This window comes from Lissotriton helveticus, chromosome 1_1 (genome assembly GCF_964261635.1).
Source record: "Lissotriton helveticus chromosome 1_1, aLisHel1.1, whole genome shotgun sequence".
In the NCBI taxonomy this organism is placed as follows: Eukaryota; Metazoa; Chordata; class Amphibia; order Caudata; family Salamandridae; genus Lissotriton; species Lissotriton helveticus.
The window spans coordinates 1,863,798,279-1,863,814,414 of NC_136057.1; the positions used below are offsets into that span (position 1 = coordinate 1,863,798,279).

A 16,136-nucleotide genomic window follows, 5' to 3' on the forward strand; every position below is an offset into this window, starting at 1 on the left:
GGTTCCATTGTCGGTTGCCATCAGGAGACTGAGTTCGGAGCGTACAAAGTGGGGTTTCAGCCTATTAGCGTGGAGGACCCGGAGAGGGTTTCGGGAAGATTGCATATCGATGAGATAGGCGACAGGGCTCTTGCGCTCGATTACTTTGAAGGGCCCCGTCCATTTGTCTTGCAGGGCGCATGGTTCGGTGGGAGACATTACCCACACTTGTTGGCCGGGTTCAAATTCGATGGAGGATGCATTTTGATCGTACCACCTTTTCATGTCCTCCTGACTGGCCTCCAGGTTTGCTTTTGCCATCTCTCTGAACCTTCTGGTCTGGTTGCGGAGGGTTAGGAGGTACTTGAAAACATCTGGAGGGTTCTTTAGAGGGGGCATTTCCCAGCCTTCTTTGACTAGGCTAAGCGGGCCTCGCACCGGGTGTCCATACAAGAGTTCGAAAGGGCTGAAGCCGAGGGACTTCTGGGGGACTTCTCGGTAGGCAAAGAGAAGGCACGGTAGTAGCACATCCCACTGGCGACGGAGGGGCTCTTCCAACCCCCCAATCATCCCTTTGAGCGTGCGGTTGAACCGCTCAACCAGTCCGTTCCCTTGAGGGTGATAGGGGGTCGTGAATCGGTAGGTGACCCCACACTGTTGCCAGAGGGACTTCATGTATTTTGAGATAAAGTTCGTACCCCTGTCGCTGACGACTTCCCGGGGGAAGCCCACTCGAGAGAAGATCCCCATCAAGGCTCGACCCACTACTGGGGCTGTTATCGTACGAAGGGGGACCGCCTCAGGATAGCGGGTAGCGTGATCCACCAGGACCAGGATGAAGCGATGTCCCTGTGCTGTTCGGGGGTCCAGGGGCCCCACAATGTCTATTCCCACCCTTTCGAACGGGGTGGTCACCACGGGGAATGGTTGTAGGGGTGCCTTGAGTTTGCGGCCGCTCTTCCCACTGGCCTGGCAGGTCGGGCAGGACCGGCAATGGGTGGATACGTCATTTCTCATTTTGGGCCAAAAAAAGTGAGTCACCAGGCGGTGGTAGGTCTTGTCTTGGCCCAGGTGCCCGGCCAGGGGGACATCATGGGCTAGGTTCAACAGGAAGTCTCTGAAGTGGAGGGGCACCACCAGCACTCGCCCGGCCCCCAGTTCTGCGATTTTCTGTTCGCTGTACAAGAGATCATTGTCCCAATAAACCCAGTGGGCCCCGGTGGTGCCTCCTTGGCTCTGGGCGAGCGCTTGCTGTCGCAATCCCTCGAGGGAGGGGCAAGTCTTTTGCTCCTGCCGGAATTGTTCCTGGGTGGGCCCCCCTTCTTGACGCCACTGAGCCAGGTCGGGAAGCTCGGGGGGCTGTGTGGACCCCTCTGGGGTGGGGTCCGGGTGGTCGGTCTGGAGGAAGTCTTCTTCTGGAGTGATCGAGGGCGGAGGTGCTGCCCATTCTGGTTCTTCTGGTCTAGGGATGGTGCGGGTGGCCATGGACCGGGTGGTTACGCACGCCCAGTCCGGGAGACCCAACATCCCCAGATGCTCTCTTCTTTCCACAGCGGCCCACGGGGAGCTCTCGAGATCGTTCCCCAGGAGGCAGTCTACGGGGGCGTCGTCACGGACAGTTACTTTCAGCATGCCGGACACTCCTCCCCATTCGAAGGGGACGCAGGCCATCCGACACAGGCTCTCCGAGTTATCTGCCGATCGGACGGGGCAAAGTACGTTTGGTAGGATTTGTTCTGGGGTCACCAGGTGACAGCGGACGGCCGTCACGCTGGCCCCGGTGTCACGCAGGGCCTCGGCCTTGCGCCCATTGATGCTCACCCATTGGCTGTACTTCCGAGTGTTGGCGGGCAGGGGAGTCCGCGGGACCATGTCTCTTCCTCCTAGGCATGCCAGGGTCATGGCGGCGGGTTCCCACTCGAACTGCTCCGACTCATAGGTCTCCGTGTCTTCGGAGACTTGTTCTTCTCCCAGGGCGGCGGCCGCCATCTGGCGGGGCCCGGGGGCCTGGTTCTTCGGGCAGGTCGGGTCACTGGCATAGTGGCCGACTCGCTGGCATCGATGACACGTCACGTTAGCTCGGAACCCCGGGCGCATCGGGGGGTTTCCCCGGCCTGCTGGGGCCGGGGTGGCGTTAGTGGGTGCGGCCGGGGCGGCGTCTCTGCCCCGGCCCGGGCCTCCTCCTCCTCCTCGGGGACGATGGTGACCTTGGTTGGTTCTGTTCTGCTCATTCGGCCCACTCCGGGCCACTCGGGTGCTCTCCCACCGGTCAGCCTCGGTGGCGAGCTGCCGGGGTTCAGTCAATTTACTGTCGAGGAGGTGCTGCCTGAGCTCGACAAAGCAGTTGTTGGAGAGGTGCTCCCACACAATGAGATTGAAGAGTTGTTCGTAAGTGGTTACGTTGTTACCCTTGATCCACCCCTCGAAGGCTCGGCTGAAATAGTTCACGTATTCCAACCACGTCGTACCTGGGATCCGGGTGCAGTTGCGGAACCTCTGGCGGTACATTTCGGGTGTAAGTCCATATCGACTGAGGAGGGCGGCCTTCATGTGGTCATAGGACGTCATTTGATGGTCCGGAAGCTGCAGCAGGGCATCACGACCCTCGTTGACGAATCTCCCCCATAGACCGGCCCCCCAGTCACTTCGAGCGACCCGGTGGGCGGTCATGGCAATCTCATAGGCCTTGAACCACTGCTGTATGTCGTCGTTCCGGTGATATTCTCGGACCACATCCAAGGATGTGGACCTTCTGCTCGGTAGGACCCGGGGAGTGCGGTTGCTCGGGCACCCCTAGGTTTTTGTTCAGTTTGCGCATTTCTATCTCCGCTAGTTTGCACTCGTGCTCGTATGCCAGTCTTTTTTCTTCGAGGTCTCTCTGTCTCTGTTTTTCCTCTCGCTCTTCTCTGAGCCGTAAGTGTTCTAAGTTTATTTTTTGTTCCGCCAGTTTCAATTCTCCGTCTAATCTGAGTCGTGCCAAGTCTAACTCGTGTAGTCTATTTTTTTCCCGCTCTTGGATCTCTTCATGGGAGGGGCCTGTTCTCCGTTCCTCCGTCCGGGTGGTGTTGACTTCCGGGGCTGCGGGGTCCCGGGGGGTTGCGGTATTTGTCTCTGTCCAGGCCTCTAGGGCGTTTTTGAAGTCTTCTTTTGTGCTTAGCCCGGTGGTAGCAATGCCTAAGTCCATGCAAAATTGTTTGAGCTCTCGGTGGTTGTATTCTTCCAGCTTTTCCATCTGGAACTTCTCCGCCGATCCGCTCTCTTTGGTCGTCATTGTGGTTTTAGTCGTAGGGTGAGTTACTGTCTGTACGGTACGCGTTGGTTCGGATCGCGCCGCTAGCCACCAATGTTAGACAGGGACCTGGAGGGTCGGCCGAGCACAGTGATCGCACAGACAGGTAACTTCCCCCCCACAGATGGACACCACACAAAGTTCAGGGTAACACCTTTTATAGGCACTTCTGGGAGTAGAGTGGTACGACACAAGGCAATCAGGACACGATGATCCTCTCAATTCTAGTCTCTAGTAGGGGAAGGGGGTAGCGGGACAGTCTGGGTACCCACGGGTACGGGGGTGTAACGGTGATGGCTCACAATCCTCGAGCTCGGTGTTCGGAGGGGTCAGACCGCGGCAGCGCCGGTAGGTCCCGAAGAGGTCGTAGGTGGCAATGGGCCGCGGCAGCGCCAGCAGGTCCCAACGAGGATGAAGGTTACAACGGGCCGCGGCAGCGCCAGCAGGTCCCACGAGAGTGCAGGTTGCAATGGGCCGCGGCAGCGCCAGCAGGTCCCACGAGGATGAAGGTTACAACGGGCCGCGGCAGCGCCAGCAGGTCCCACGAGAATGCAGGTTGCAACGGGCCGCGGCAGCGCCAGCAGGTCCCACGAGGATGAAGGTTACAACGGGCCGCGGCAGCGCCAGCAGGTCCCAACGAGGATGAAGGTTGCAGAGGGCCGCGGCAGCGCCAGCAGGCAGGACAATAGTTCACAAGGCAGGGCTGTGGCAGCGCCAGCAGTCCGTCAAGGATGAGTTCGTCGCGGTGTCTCTCGACTCCAGGATACAACTGCCTTCCTGTCCTGGGGCTGCCTCAGTTATAGGTCTGGCGCCCTTTGATGTCCGGACCCTCGCTCTTGGAGGTCGGGAGGTCTGGGATGAGGGAGTCCAGACACCCAGCAGGGGGGTGGAGCCAGCGCCCGAGGAGGCTGGGGGTGCTCGGCACCTGGCGGGGGAGAGCCATCGACACTTCGTACCCCCATTGACCTGCCAAGTGGGCCGTTCACCTCCTGGGTGGAGGGTGGTGCCGGGATGTCGGGCCTGGCCAGGCCCAGGGTTGGGGTCGGGCTGAGGCCGCACGGCCACGTGGTGCCGTGTCCAAGATGGCGGCTGGGCCGGGCAATGGTGCTGACGGTGGCCCGGGCCCTGTCCTGCGGGGAGGGAGCGAGCCCTTCATGTGGCCTGTCCAACACTAACCCTGCTTGCAAGGTCAGCTGTTGTATTTTACAAATGACACTGTGGGAGCACTTTAAAGGATTGTTTTGGTATCCTGTGTCTGGTTGCTGGAAAACCCTGCTTAGGTATTAGCAGACTTCTGTCTCTGGGTTTAATTTACAATGTGAGTACAGTGACTCCCCACATTGGATTTTAGTGTTTGATGTGGGAGAACATTAGGATTACCATAGTACACTTCTCACACAAATGCCCAGTCTTCCAAGCTCAAGTTTAGTGTGGACAACTACTTTCACCATCTTGGAAATGTCCAAAGTGAGTAGGGTTGGCCCTGGGAACTTTTATCCCATTGGTTAGGCTATGCCCAGGAGTAATTCCCACCCACTAGCTCGTTCCAGGGAGAGATTTGATTTGTCTACCCCATATCAGCTAAGGATTAAAAACAAAACGTCTCCTTTACCGTGCTTTCAAAATGATCAAACTTTGAAAATAAAATCACGCCAGGCACACTACTAAGACAATCTCTAGTTACAGTATCTGCCTCAAGAGCATTCCAAGAAGGAAGTGATTCAGCAGGGAGATTATTTCACCATGCAGAATTTCAAGCTTGAACTCAAAATAAATATTACTGGATTTAAGATGATTACTACACTGCATCTTGGCTCCAGTGGTAACAACACGTTCAGTTCTTCAAAAGGATGCGCTACTAGCCTTCACACTATTAAACTAGGCTTCAATTAACAGGCAAGCTCAGGCTTTCAAAGATTGAAAATCTAAAACTCTACAAACATTTAAAAAAAGTTTCACCTCCAAATGGAAACCTGGACATATCTCTTTCGTTGTGATGGTGAGCACTGTTCCATTTTTAAAGATCGACGAGAAGACCGAATTCTTTAGAAAAGACCAGGCAAGTAAAAGCGGATAAACACTGGTAGAACAAATTCCACAAAGTTCTTAGCCATCACTCGAAGAAAAGAAAGCCAAAATTGTGGAACGCAAGGATAAAAGGAAACCAACCCGGAGTCAAATTCTACAAAGTAGGGAAACGGATACCCATCAAACTCCAAAATTAAGGGCAATCAATGCACAATAGACCCAAGAAAAATATACCAAACCATCAAACCTAGAATTAATTTAGAAACCATCCTGATTGAACCAAACAACACATTCAAACAAAATTTAGAGCTACCCCATCAAACTGCTACAAAGGCCATACAAACCAACCGAAACAGACTCCAGGAAAGGCAACTGAATCCAACCACAAAGGACACCAGGAAGGTCAACCAATACTCGCTCCGTTGGGAACAGGAAGGGCCACCCAATACAAGTGAACTCCATAAAAAGTAACCCCTATCACATATAGTTACAGAAAAGACATCCCTTGACCCCCATCTCCATAATCGTCATTTACCACAATGAAAGGTAACCGTCACACATAGCCCCTTAGAGTTCCAAAAAATGCGCAACAAAAGCCTACTAAATTTCCCGTTTTAAAAAATCTTACATCTTTGATCTGTCAGGCCTTGACAACTCTCTCCTTTACTCTCATTCTCCCATCTATTAACACCTTCGCACTCCTGTTCACCTAGTCCTTAACTCTGCCACTACTGTGACCTCCGCTACTTCTGATGTACTCACCCCTCCCTGGCAACCAGGCGCTTAGATTTAGCTGCCCACCAGGAATAATCATTTTGTACGATATATACAAAGGTGTTATCACTTTTCCTACCACAATCCTTCATCGTGCATTCAACTTGTTTTCAGTGCAGCTCCAGTGTTTTGAAGCAACATTAGAGAGTGTAAAGTGTTATACAATTAGTCATTATAAAAACATTTCAAAACTCGGTTCACTCCGATATTTAATAGGACGTCCAAATGACCCAATAAAAGGTTCAAGGTCAAACGAGGCGCCAAACTCCACGGCCTATGCATTGTGAACCTCATCGCAACTCATTCAGAGAGATGCATGGAAACCAGTACTCTACTTCCAGACTGCCAGGAACTGCACAAACTCTAGTACACGGTATTCCCCAGGAGCCTACAGGCAGTAAACCGGCTTTGTCAGCCATGACTGCACTACCACCCAATTCACTTCAGGTAGTCGGCTTTGCAAGAAACAAGCCTGCTGGTGTCCAGCTGTGCAGAGCACAGCCTCTTGCACGCGTCCTGCGGTGCACAACACCTACTTCCTATGGACTGTTTTGCTATGCACATTTCCCAATAATTATGTGTGGGCTGCTGGGTAAATCACTAAGCCAGTATCTGCCCTGCTGTGCAAATCAATACAGTACGTTTCCCAGCCAATGTGTGCTGATGGGCCAAGTCTGTGCGAGCACCTTTCCCACTGAAATAAAAATAAAAATTAATCCTGGTCTTGTAATTAATTACCTGTTGTGTCTCCTAACTGTTGTTAATGTTAAACTTTAAAGCGCGCCTGTTAAAGATTCAGAACTGAAAGGACAAGCAGACTACAGAAAATTAAAGCTGCGAGTTGCAGTTTTACACGGATCTCGGGATATGTTTGCACCAAAATGGTATACTTCTGGCTTAATGCTAACATTTTTCTAGAAGTCCTCAAACTCCCGAGCAGGCAAACACAAATGGCGCGTGTTCGCTTCTGGAAAGATTGTAAGGCTTTACACAAAATATGAAATATCATCTGCAAACAATGAAAACAGGCATCTCTAAACAGATTAAACTGGGAAAATCCACCAAAATGCTAACAGTAAAGACCCTCAGGCTGGTGCGCATGATTGGGGGGGGGGAATACTACTCACGAACTAATGAGGAAATAACCTTTCAACAATTGGAAGCAAAAAGTACAAACCTTCTCTGTGCTACAGCCTTAGGCCCGAGTGTGGCCAGGAGGGCAGGTTTCCGTCCCGACCCATCACCTTACCTTTTCATGGGTGCCCCTGTGAGTGGAGGCCCCTTCGGGAGGCCGGGGCTTCCTCTTGTTTTGGTCGCTCGGTACACTGCAGTAACCAGGGGAGCGCTTGGCTGACATTTCCGCTTCCTCATTCTTTGCTTGACTGACTGGGTCCCGCCTCCATGCCTCTCGAGCTCTCAGGAGGGCGTGCCCCTCTTAAGAGCAGAACCGAAAGCGGAGCGCCTGGGTTGTGGCAGCAGTTTTAGAAGCGCTTTAGGCGGTGTGATACGCGGGAAAGGGTTGCAGAGGTGGAAATAAATGTCCGGGGTAGGGAGGTGGAAATGAGGGACCGTCCACTTCACGCCCCACGCCCCACGCCCCGGCCCTCTAACCATCAACGAGGTACCTTCACCACGATCTGAAACCGTGTCAAAACGGTTCCAGTGTGCTTTCAAACACAAGTGATGACAAAACATGTAAATTGTGCCTCAGTAGGGAGAAACCGATGTCTTAATCTTCATTAAAGTTCACAACAGGTACGGGGTTGACATCAACAGTAGAACACTCCATGCTCAGAAGTACAGGGGCAGTGCACATTTAATTCCCTACAGGCGTATAGAGCACAACAGCAACAATAAAAACGTTCCTTTACACACAGACAACAATCGTTCAAGATTCCCTAATTTACGTAGTACGTGTATTGCACATGCCGAAATCAGCTTAATTTAATGTAAGCGACTAGCGAAGGTAAAGCACAGTCAGCAAGGCTTCGTTAGTTCACTTCTCGGTGCTTATGTGCTGAATATAACAAATACAAACAGGAACTTAACAGGACTCATCATCGCAACCTCAACACAAGTTCAGTACGGAGAGTAGAAATGCATTCGTCACAGGTATAGTATAGTTCCACCACACACAGCAGAGTAACTTTTATTTACACAACCCGTACTGTAATGGGCATTTCTGGTAGAAACTGGACAGGCACGAGAGAGATGGAAGGCGTGCAGACAGGCACGTATTGTGTACAAAACTGATGCAACAAGACGGCAAGCGCACACATACAGGCACAACCCTGGTTGGAGTAGTGAAAGTCCCCCTCTCGCCCCCACAAAAAAACAGGAAGCAGCATGTTGCACACTCAAACATCTCAGATAAGTGTCGCGGTAGACCTGCAGCTAAGTGCACGTTGGACACACGGACAGCTACGGTAGGAAGAATGGGTAGGGCGGGGGAAGATACAAGTGCACTCACTGCCGTACGATAAGCTAGCTATCTTCGCAAACAAAGATCCAACATTGGCAGTTACTGTACAGAATTCCCTCGCACAAAACAGGTTGGAGGCTGACCGAAACAGCGGTGCAATACTGCACTACAGAAGTGGTAATGCAAGCTAACCATCCTAACACCCACAGGACAGGCGCAGTTTAGGGTTTTCACATTTTCTCGACTCAGATAATCTCCGAAGGGGATGAAAAAAATATCACAAAGTTTCAGTCATAGCAATTGTATGGGATACAGAGGGTGAGACGTAACCAGCTCAAACGGGCATTGTACATTCCCAGTGACATAACTGCTTATTGGTGAACTGTGTCTCGTTCTGCAGTCCACGGTCATGTGGTTTGCTTTAGATCTTCCAAACCACGCAGATCCTCCATGTGTCACACAAAATTGCAAGTCTTCAGTCACCCAATAAAAAGACTATATCACACGGTAAGCACAGATAAAGCTAGAACCCCCCACATGGGCCACATAGTGTGTTGGAGGCTCTGGGCTCTCCGAATCGAAGCGGGGTTTTGCATTTTTCTCAGGTCACTGGAGGCAGGATCATTAATCTGTTTTTGTATTTTGGGTAGGCACCTTAAGCAACGACAGGCACTAAGCCCCAACCCACTCTCCGTTGCCCAGCCCCTAAATTGCCCCTCCAATGCTGTTCAGAGAACGAGCTGAATGCCCTACCCTTTCATAGAGTTAAAACGTTTTTCAGGTTGACAAGTCTGTGATTTCCAGTTGAAAGGGGATCACGGTGTTAAACATTCATACATAAACAATAAAGTTCTATCCTTAATCGGTTGTGGTTATTTATGGGTTTTTTTTTGTAATATATATGTTTGTATGTTCGTGGTGTGTTTGTTAGTAGCTATCCTCCAAATGAGGGGAAAGCACTATGTGTTTTTAAAATACCCCTCACACACTATGAATCCCATAGTGTCATGCTTCATCATGGGGGTCTTCCCGTCCCTCTACAGGGCAGGGCGTGCTATGACCTACGACTACGCGGGAGCACTAGATTATGTGAAAATAGACTATATGGGTGATTCAGTGATGGTGATCTAAGTGATACTTTAAGGTGTGCAATAGAGAGGAAATAAATAGACTACAAATTCCCTGGCTAGTAGAAAAAATAGATTTTATTAGTATCTGTCTAGGAACGTTAAAAAAAGGGGGGTGAGAGGAGAAAGAAACCAAACTAATTATGTTGCACTTTCTACTTGGTCGACATGTTTCATGAGCAGTCCCCTACTGCTACATTCATCAGGACCTATTGTGATTGCTAATGCACTGAGGCTAATGGTTGTAGTAAGCCTATTTCACAACAAACTGACCGCAAAAATAGGCTGGTACATGGAAGATACATAGATGCACAATGGAAGTATGTACATGTAGACCAAAGATGATTTTTATTTATTGATGAATATTATTATTATTTTTCTCTTAACATCATTATTTAACATGTTTTATAAAGTAATACACAAAGATAGGTACATATCTATAGTGAAAACAAATGCTTATATACAGAGGGATATGCTGTAAATTTCTGTTTCCGTATGGTGGTTATGTGGGGAAGAGCCAGATCTTGAGTAGTTTTCTGAAGATAAGGTGGTTGTCGGTGGATCTTATGTTGGGGGGTAAAGAGTTCCATAGTTTGGCTGCTTGAACAGAGAAGGATGTGCCACCCATGGTTTTTTTCTTGCATGGTGGAATTTTGAGGCGAGATGTTCCTTTAGAACGGAGGTTCCTTTGTTGAATGTGTTTGGTGATTTTATTCCTGATGAAGAGTGGTCCTATTCCATGTATTGCTTTGTGGGTAATACAAAGCAGCTTGAACGTGGATCTTCTGGCAACCGGTAACCAATGCAGGGCTTTCAAGGCAGGGGAGATGTGTTCTCGTGGTTTGATATGTAAGAGTAGTCTGGCAGCCGAGTTCTGAATCCGTTATAGTCTTTTCATGGTCGTTAAAGGTGATCCGTGGTAGAAGCTATTGGCGTAATCGAGTTTGGATAGAACAAGGGAGATGGTAGCTTGGACCTTGTGTGGAAATCCCAAACGAGGGAAAATTTGTCGCAGAGTTTTTATAGTAGCAAAGCTTGATCTTGCTAGTTTATCCACTTGGACATTCATCGACAGCTTGGAGTCCATGGTCATTCCGAGGTTTCTTACTTCCTTCGATACTTTAGGCAGTGATCCCAGTTCATCAGGCCATGCGGCTTGTAATTTTTCCGATCGCCACATGTGAGTATTTCAGTTTTTGAAGCATTCAATTTGAGATGGCTCCAAGTCATCCACTGATCCACGGCTCCGAGACAGCTGAAAATTGGTGATTTTCCAATGTCTGTGGGGCATTCCAGTTGAAGGAGTATTTGCATGTCATCTGCATAGTTGTAGCACGTGAGGTGAAATTAATTGATCAGTACTGGTAAAGACTTCATGTAGATGTTGAAAAGCATGGGCGAGATGATAGAACCTTGAGGGACCCCTGCTTTTGTAGAGTACGGTTTGGACGAGAAAGGTGGGTGTGGATGACATTAGTTCTGTTTCGAAGGTAGGACGCGATCCAGGAAATCTGAAAGTATTTCATTCTCTTCAATGAATTGTGACATCTGGGCGAACGCTGCTCTTTCTATCAGTTTGCCCAGGAAAGGTCCATATGTAATGGGTCTGTAGTTGTCGGGGTTCAGCGGATCCAAGTTTGTTTTCTTCAGTAAAGGGCGTATGTATGGCTTTTTGCGTTCTTCTGGAAATATTCCAGTAGTTAAGGAATCGTTGATGATTCTTCTTACTGGAATGGCAGCAGAGGTTGTTAAAAGAATTGTCTTGAAAGTTTGTGGCGGACAGGGGTCAGAAGGGCTGCCGGCAGGCCTGCTTGCTTTGACCAGGTCCATAAATTCATCGTGTGAGATGTGTTGGAAGGAACGGAGAGGCTTGATTAGAGCATTCTTGGATAGTTGTTTTGTACAAGGGTTAGTGCTGGTGCTTTGTTTCTGTTGTAAGTACGAGTCCAACGTGTCTGCTTTGTCCGTGTAATGATTTGCCAGTTTGTCTGTGAAATCTTGAGTAACAGGATGAGTTCCTTCTAGGCAATTTGGTTTTCGAAATTCATTGAGTATTTTATAGAATTCTTTATTTGCACATTTAGCGTTTAGAATTCTGTCTGAATAGTACCTTTTCTTAGCTTTTTTGATAGCTGTCATATAATCTGTTAATTTTTTGTAAGTGAAGTTTGTCTTGTTTGGCGTTTGTTTTGAGCCAGGTACGTTGCAGCTTTCTAATTTGTTGTTTTATGTCTTTTATTTCTATGTTTCTCCAAGGCGCGTATTTTCTTTTGTTCTGTTGTGTGGGTTTGAGTGGTATCAGGATGTCAAAAGCTGCCTGTAGACACTCATAGATTCTGAACAGAATTTATGGTTTCCAGATATATAGTGGATGTTAGTTGTGTTTCCAAGTGTTCCAAATTGAGCTTGTTCCACGGCCGATAGGTGGATGGATGTAAGGTAGTTTTAGGTGAGTCGCTTAGTGTTGTTTTATGTTGGTGAGTTTGTTCCTTTAATACATGTTACACAGCAGCCTGTGCTGCTGTGCGATATGCCTTAAATCAGCACAAGGGGGCAGGGGGGGAGAAAACCTCCCCTCTGGTGAGAGGGTGTGGCGTAAGAGCCAGAGCTGCTGACTTGGTAACCTGATGGGAGTCTCAGCGTCTGCTTAACATCCCGAGATTCTGGGCAAATCACTTAATCTCCCCGTGTGTAAAATCCAACATTGAATGTGTCCTTGAGTAATGTAACTAGTGCTCAGATAAGCACTCCAATACCTTTGGGCTGAGTTAGTGCTGTATAAACCTGGAGAAAAAAAGCAACAGGATGGAGGGTGAGAAATAAAGGCAGGAGGGTGAGTAGGTTAAAGAGAACTCTGGGATGGGGGGGGTTTGAGGTGGAGGGGTGCAGAAAAAAAGTTAAGAAAGGAGCCTGCAGCCAGCGTAAAGACACTAGTCACAGGGAGCAGTGCTTGGTCCATGCTCCACAGTAAGAACAAGAAGACTGAAGTCCAGGAGGAGGCGCCAACCAACAGGAAGCAAAAAAACAAGAGTTAAGTGGGAGCTTACCAATGGTAAGCAACGGGTAGGCTATAAGCCCCCTTTTAAGATATAGATTTGTTTTCACAAAAGATTTTGCAAGCACTTTGCAGGTGAATCCTAAAAAGAATCCAGGCTGCATCCCAGATTACACCCTTTCTCTCGTTAATGCAGGTATCCTAACCACAAAAAAATACTAAACACTGAACAAAGGAGCAGAAATATAAAATCCAAAGGGTTTGTTCCATCTTGATTTTTTTTGACAGGTCAAACACATAACATGTATGTGAAAATCTAAGCCTAGCCCTGTAATTCCTTTGACTCACTGTCGACTTTTTGTAACTGCTGAAACCAGCTATGTGGGATCCCAACGCCTTTTTCTTTTTCCAATATGTATAGTTGCCTTCACCTAGGTGTTAAGTTTTTCTGCTGGTCCAGAAATTCTGCAGTAGTGTCTTTGTTAAATCATAGTAATGTTTTAAAGTACATGTTTAGAAGGTGCTGCTTTTGAAAAGTGGTACAAAAGGGGGTGGTGATGAACAGAGCGTTTGTATAAATCAAACACTCACCCCCAGTCAACTGATCTGGGTTTAATCCATCACCATTCTTTAGTTCACTCAGCCACCCCAGTTCAGACATGGCTATATGCAAATCAGTCTGACCCTGTGCCTCATGGGAACAGTCCAGCCCGAACTGCCAAGCCATGTCTTCCCTTATGAATCCGAAACCGGTCCCAGGATGCTTGTTTCCGGTCCAGGGAAGACATGGCTTGGCAGTTCGGGCTGGACTGTTCCCATAAGGCACAGGGTCAGACTGATTTGCATATAGCCATGTCTGAAATGGGGTGGCTGAGTGAACTAAAGAATGGTGATGGATTAAACCCAGATCAGTTGACTGGGGGTGAGTGTTTGATTTATACAAACGCTCCGTCCATCACCCCCTTTTGTATCGCTTTTGAAAAGTACCACTCAATATAGTGCTACTGTCCAATGTACTAAACGTAAACTTTTTTGTTGAAACACTTTATAAAACAAAGTCTTCATCATATTTTACACATCATTTGTTGCACAATGCCCATCCATGTATTTGATAGCTCGGCATCTGGCTTGGCTTTCAGGGCCAAGACAGACCCTCGTTTGGCTCTTCTTATGAAGTAGCTAGCCCCACTCAAAGAGTAACCAGGCAGAGACAGTTAGCAACGTGCTGTCTAGGAAAGTCCGGTGTTAACCCTCCCCTTTAGTCCCTCACAGCCTGGTCAGTGGGATCCAACACCACACTGTTCACTAAATAACCCCTCACTCAGGCTTCATGTACAACAAAGCAAGCATTGGCAAAGCCAGTAGGTCTACTTTAGCTCTAAGCCTTTTGGCTTTGGCAAGGTTTTTCTCTTTATGGTTCTGGTAAATACCTTGCTGTTTTTGCAGAGGGAGGCATTTGTGAAAAATGTGAATGATAACTTCAGGCCACTGGATAAAGAGGGCTGGTTTAAAGAATATTCTATATATTTTTTGTAAAATCTAAAGGTCTTTTGCTAACACCTGGCTTAAATAGTCCCTGGAGAGTGCTTCGCTGTTTCTAGGTGCGAAATGAATGCCATTTGACATAAAAGCAGTCCAAAACACTTTGTCAAACTGTAATAGGGTGAAGCGTGAAACTACAGTTTCTATTTTACGCGACGCTTCCAAATTTCACTTTTTGGTGAATACGTGTAAGACTGAGTGTTGTGGGAGTGGCGGTGAAGACAATGCGCTAAGAAATGGAAAGAAACTTAATCCAGTTTTCATACGGGGTGGGGGGTTTAGAATGGGTGGTGGTGCTGAAATTGTGTTGTGATCAGAGGCCACCTCAACTCCCTGCTCTTCCACTCTGGGAGCTGCTGGCTGTCCTGTGTGCAAATCTACAGCCTCTCTCTAGGAGCATAAAGACATGCTCTTAAAAGTCCATCAATGTGGGCTACTACTGTAGAGGGGGGTCTTAGGCTTACGTGCCCCTGTGAAGTACACTCTGCTGAGCGAAAACTGGAGCTATAGCGCGCTATTGTCCCTGGGTGCTCTCAGGGTGAGGAGGCATAATCTGTTCCACACTGCTGTCTGCAGCTCTATACTTTATAGCTGTGGCTGATTTATGGTCGGAGGTAGCACCCCAGGGGAAGCACATGCCAATTTAATGTGAATCGAAGACTCTTGGGAGGGGGTGAGAAGAGGGAGAGTGGGTGAGGAGAGGGAGAGTGGGTGAGGAGAGATAGAGAGAGAGAGAGAGCGGGTGAGGAGAGAGAGAGTGAGAGGGTGAGGAGAGAGAGAGAGAGAGAGAGAGAGAGAGGGAGGAGAGAGGGAGGGAGGAGAGAGAGAGGGAGGAGAGAGAGAGGGAGGAGAGAGTGGGTGAGGAGAGAGTGGGTGAGGAGAGAGAGAGAGAGGGTGAGGAGAGAGAGAGAGGGTGAGGAGAGAGAGAGAGGGTGAGGAGAGAGAGAGAGGGTGAGGAGAGAGAGAGAGAGGGTGAGGAGAGAGAGAGAGGGTGAGGAGAGAGAGAGAGGGTGAGGAGAGAGAGAGAGGGTGAGGAGAGAGAGAGAGGGTGAGGAGAGAGAGAGAGGGTGAGGAGAGAGAGAGAGAGGGTGAGGAGAGAGAGAGAGGGTGAGGAGAGAGAGAGAGGGTGAGGAGAGAGAGAGGGTGAGGAGAGAGAGAGGGTGAGGAGAGAGAGAGGGTGAGGAGAGAGAGAGGGTGAGGAGAGAGAGAGGGTGAGGAGAGAGAGAGGGTGAGGAGAGAGAGAGGGTGAGGAGAGAGAGAGAGAGGGTGAGGAGAGAGAGAGAGAGGGTGAGGAGAGAGGGAGTGGGTGAGGAGAGAGAGGGAGTGGGTGAGGAGGGAGAGAGGGAGTGGGTGAGGAGGGAGAGAGGGAGTGGGTGAGGAGGGAGAGAGGGAGTGGGTGAGGAGGGAGAGAGGGAGTGGGTGAGGAGGGAGAGAGGGAGTGGGTGAGGAGGGAGAGAGGGAGTGGGTGAGGAGGGAGAGAGGGAGTGGGTGAGGAGGGAGAGAGGGAGTGGGTGAGGAGGGAGAGAGGGAGTGGGTGAGGCGCGAGAGAGGGAGTGGGTGAGGCGCGAGAGAGGGAGTGGGTGAGGCGCGAGAGAGGGAGTGGGTGAGGCGCGAGAGAGGAGAGCGAGAGAGAAGAGAAAGATATTTGTTGAGGGGGTAAGAGGGCAGCAGAGGCGATATGGTTGGCTGGGGAAAGATGTCACTCACTGTACGGCCTTCTAGCCACTGAATATTCAAAATGAGTTGTTATGCAGCACAACGGTTTAAACACAGAGTCAAAGGAGCTGAGGCTGGTAAGGGTACATCCATACGCTAGAGGCATCCTGGCTAAAGCAAGCCCTTTGTCCATAATGGCATTTTCTTGGCACTGCCTATGGTTGGGTCTTGACGTCATCTGGGTTCCTATACCAGCCATGATGTGGCTTTCTCTGTTTAAAGCTTCCTGTTCCCCAGACAAGTTATTATGATTCCATCGTTTCT

General features: G+C 49.3%; 1 protein-coding gene across 12 annotated transcripts in view; it reads right to left on the minus strand.

Annotated features, from left to right (window-relative positions):
- Positions 1–16,136, minus strand: part of RC3H1 (ring finger and CCCH-type domains 1) — an 885,277-nt gene that overhangs the window by 798,252 nt on the left and 70,889 nt on the right. The window contains exon 1 of one of the 12 annotated variants that reach the window (XM_078641670.1): positions 7,320–7,454. The exons of 8 other annotated variants lie outside the window; for them this stretch is intronic. The gene's annotated coding sequence lies outside the window, so the exon portion shown is untranslated. Of the gene's footprint in view, positions 1–7,319; positions 7,455–16,136 lie in introns of those variants that run through there. 3 more of the 12 variants (XM_078641714.1, XM_078641735.1, XM_078641690.1) reach the window with 3 other exon arrangements.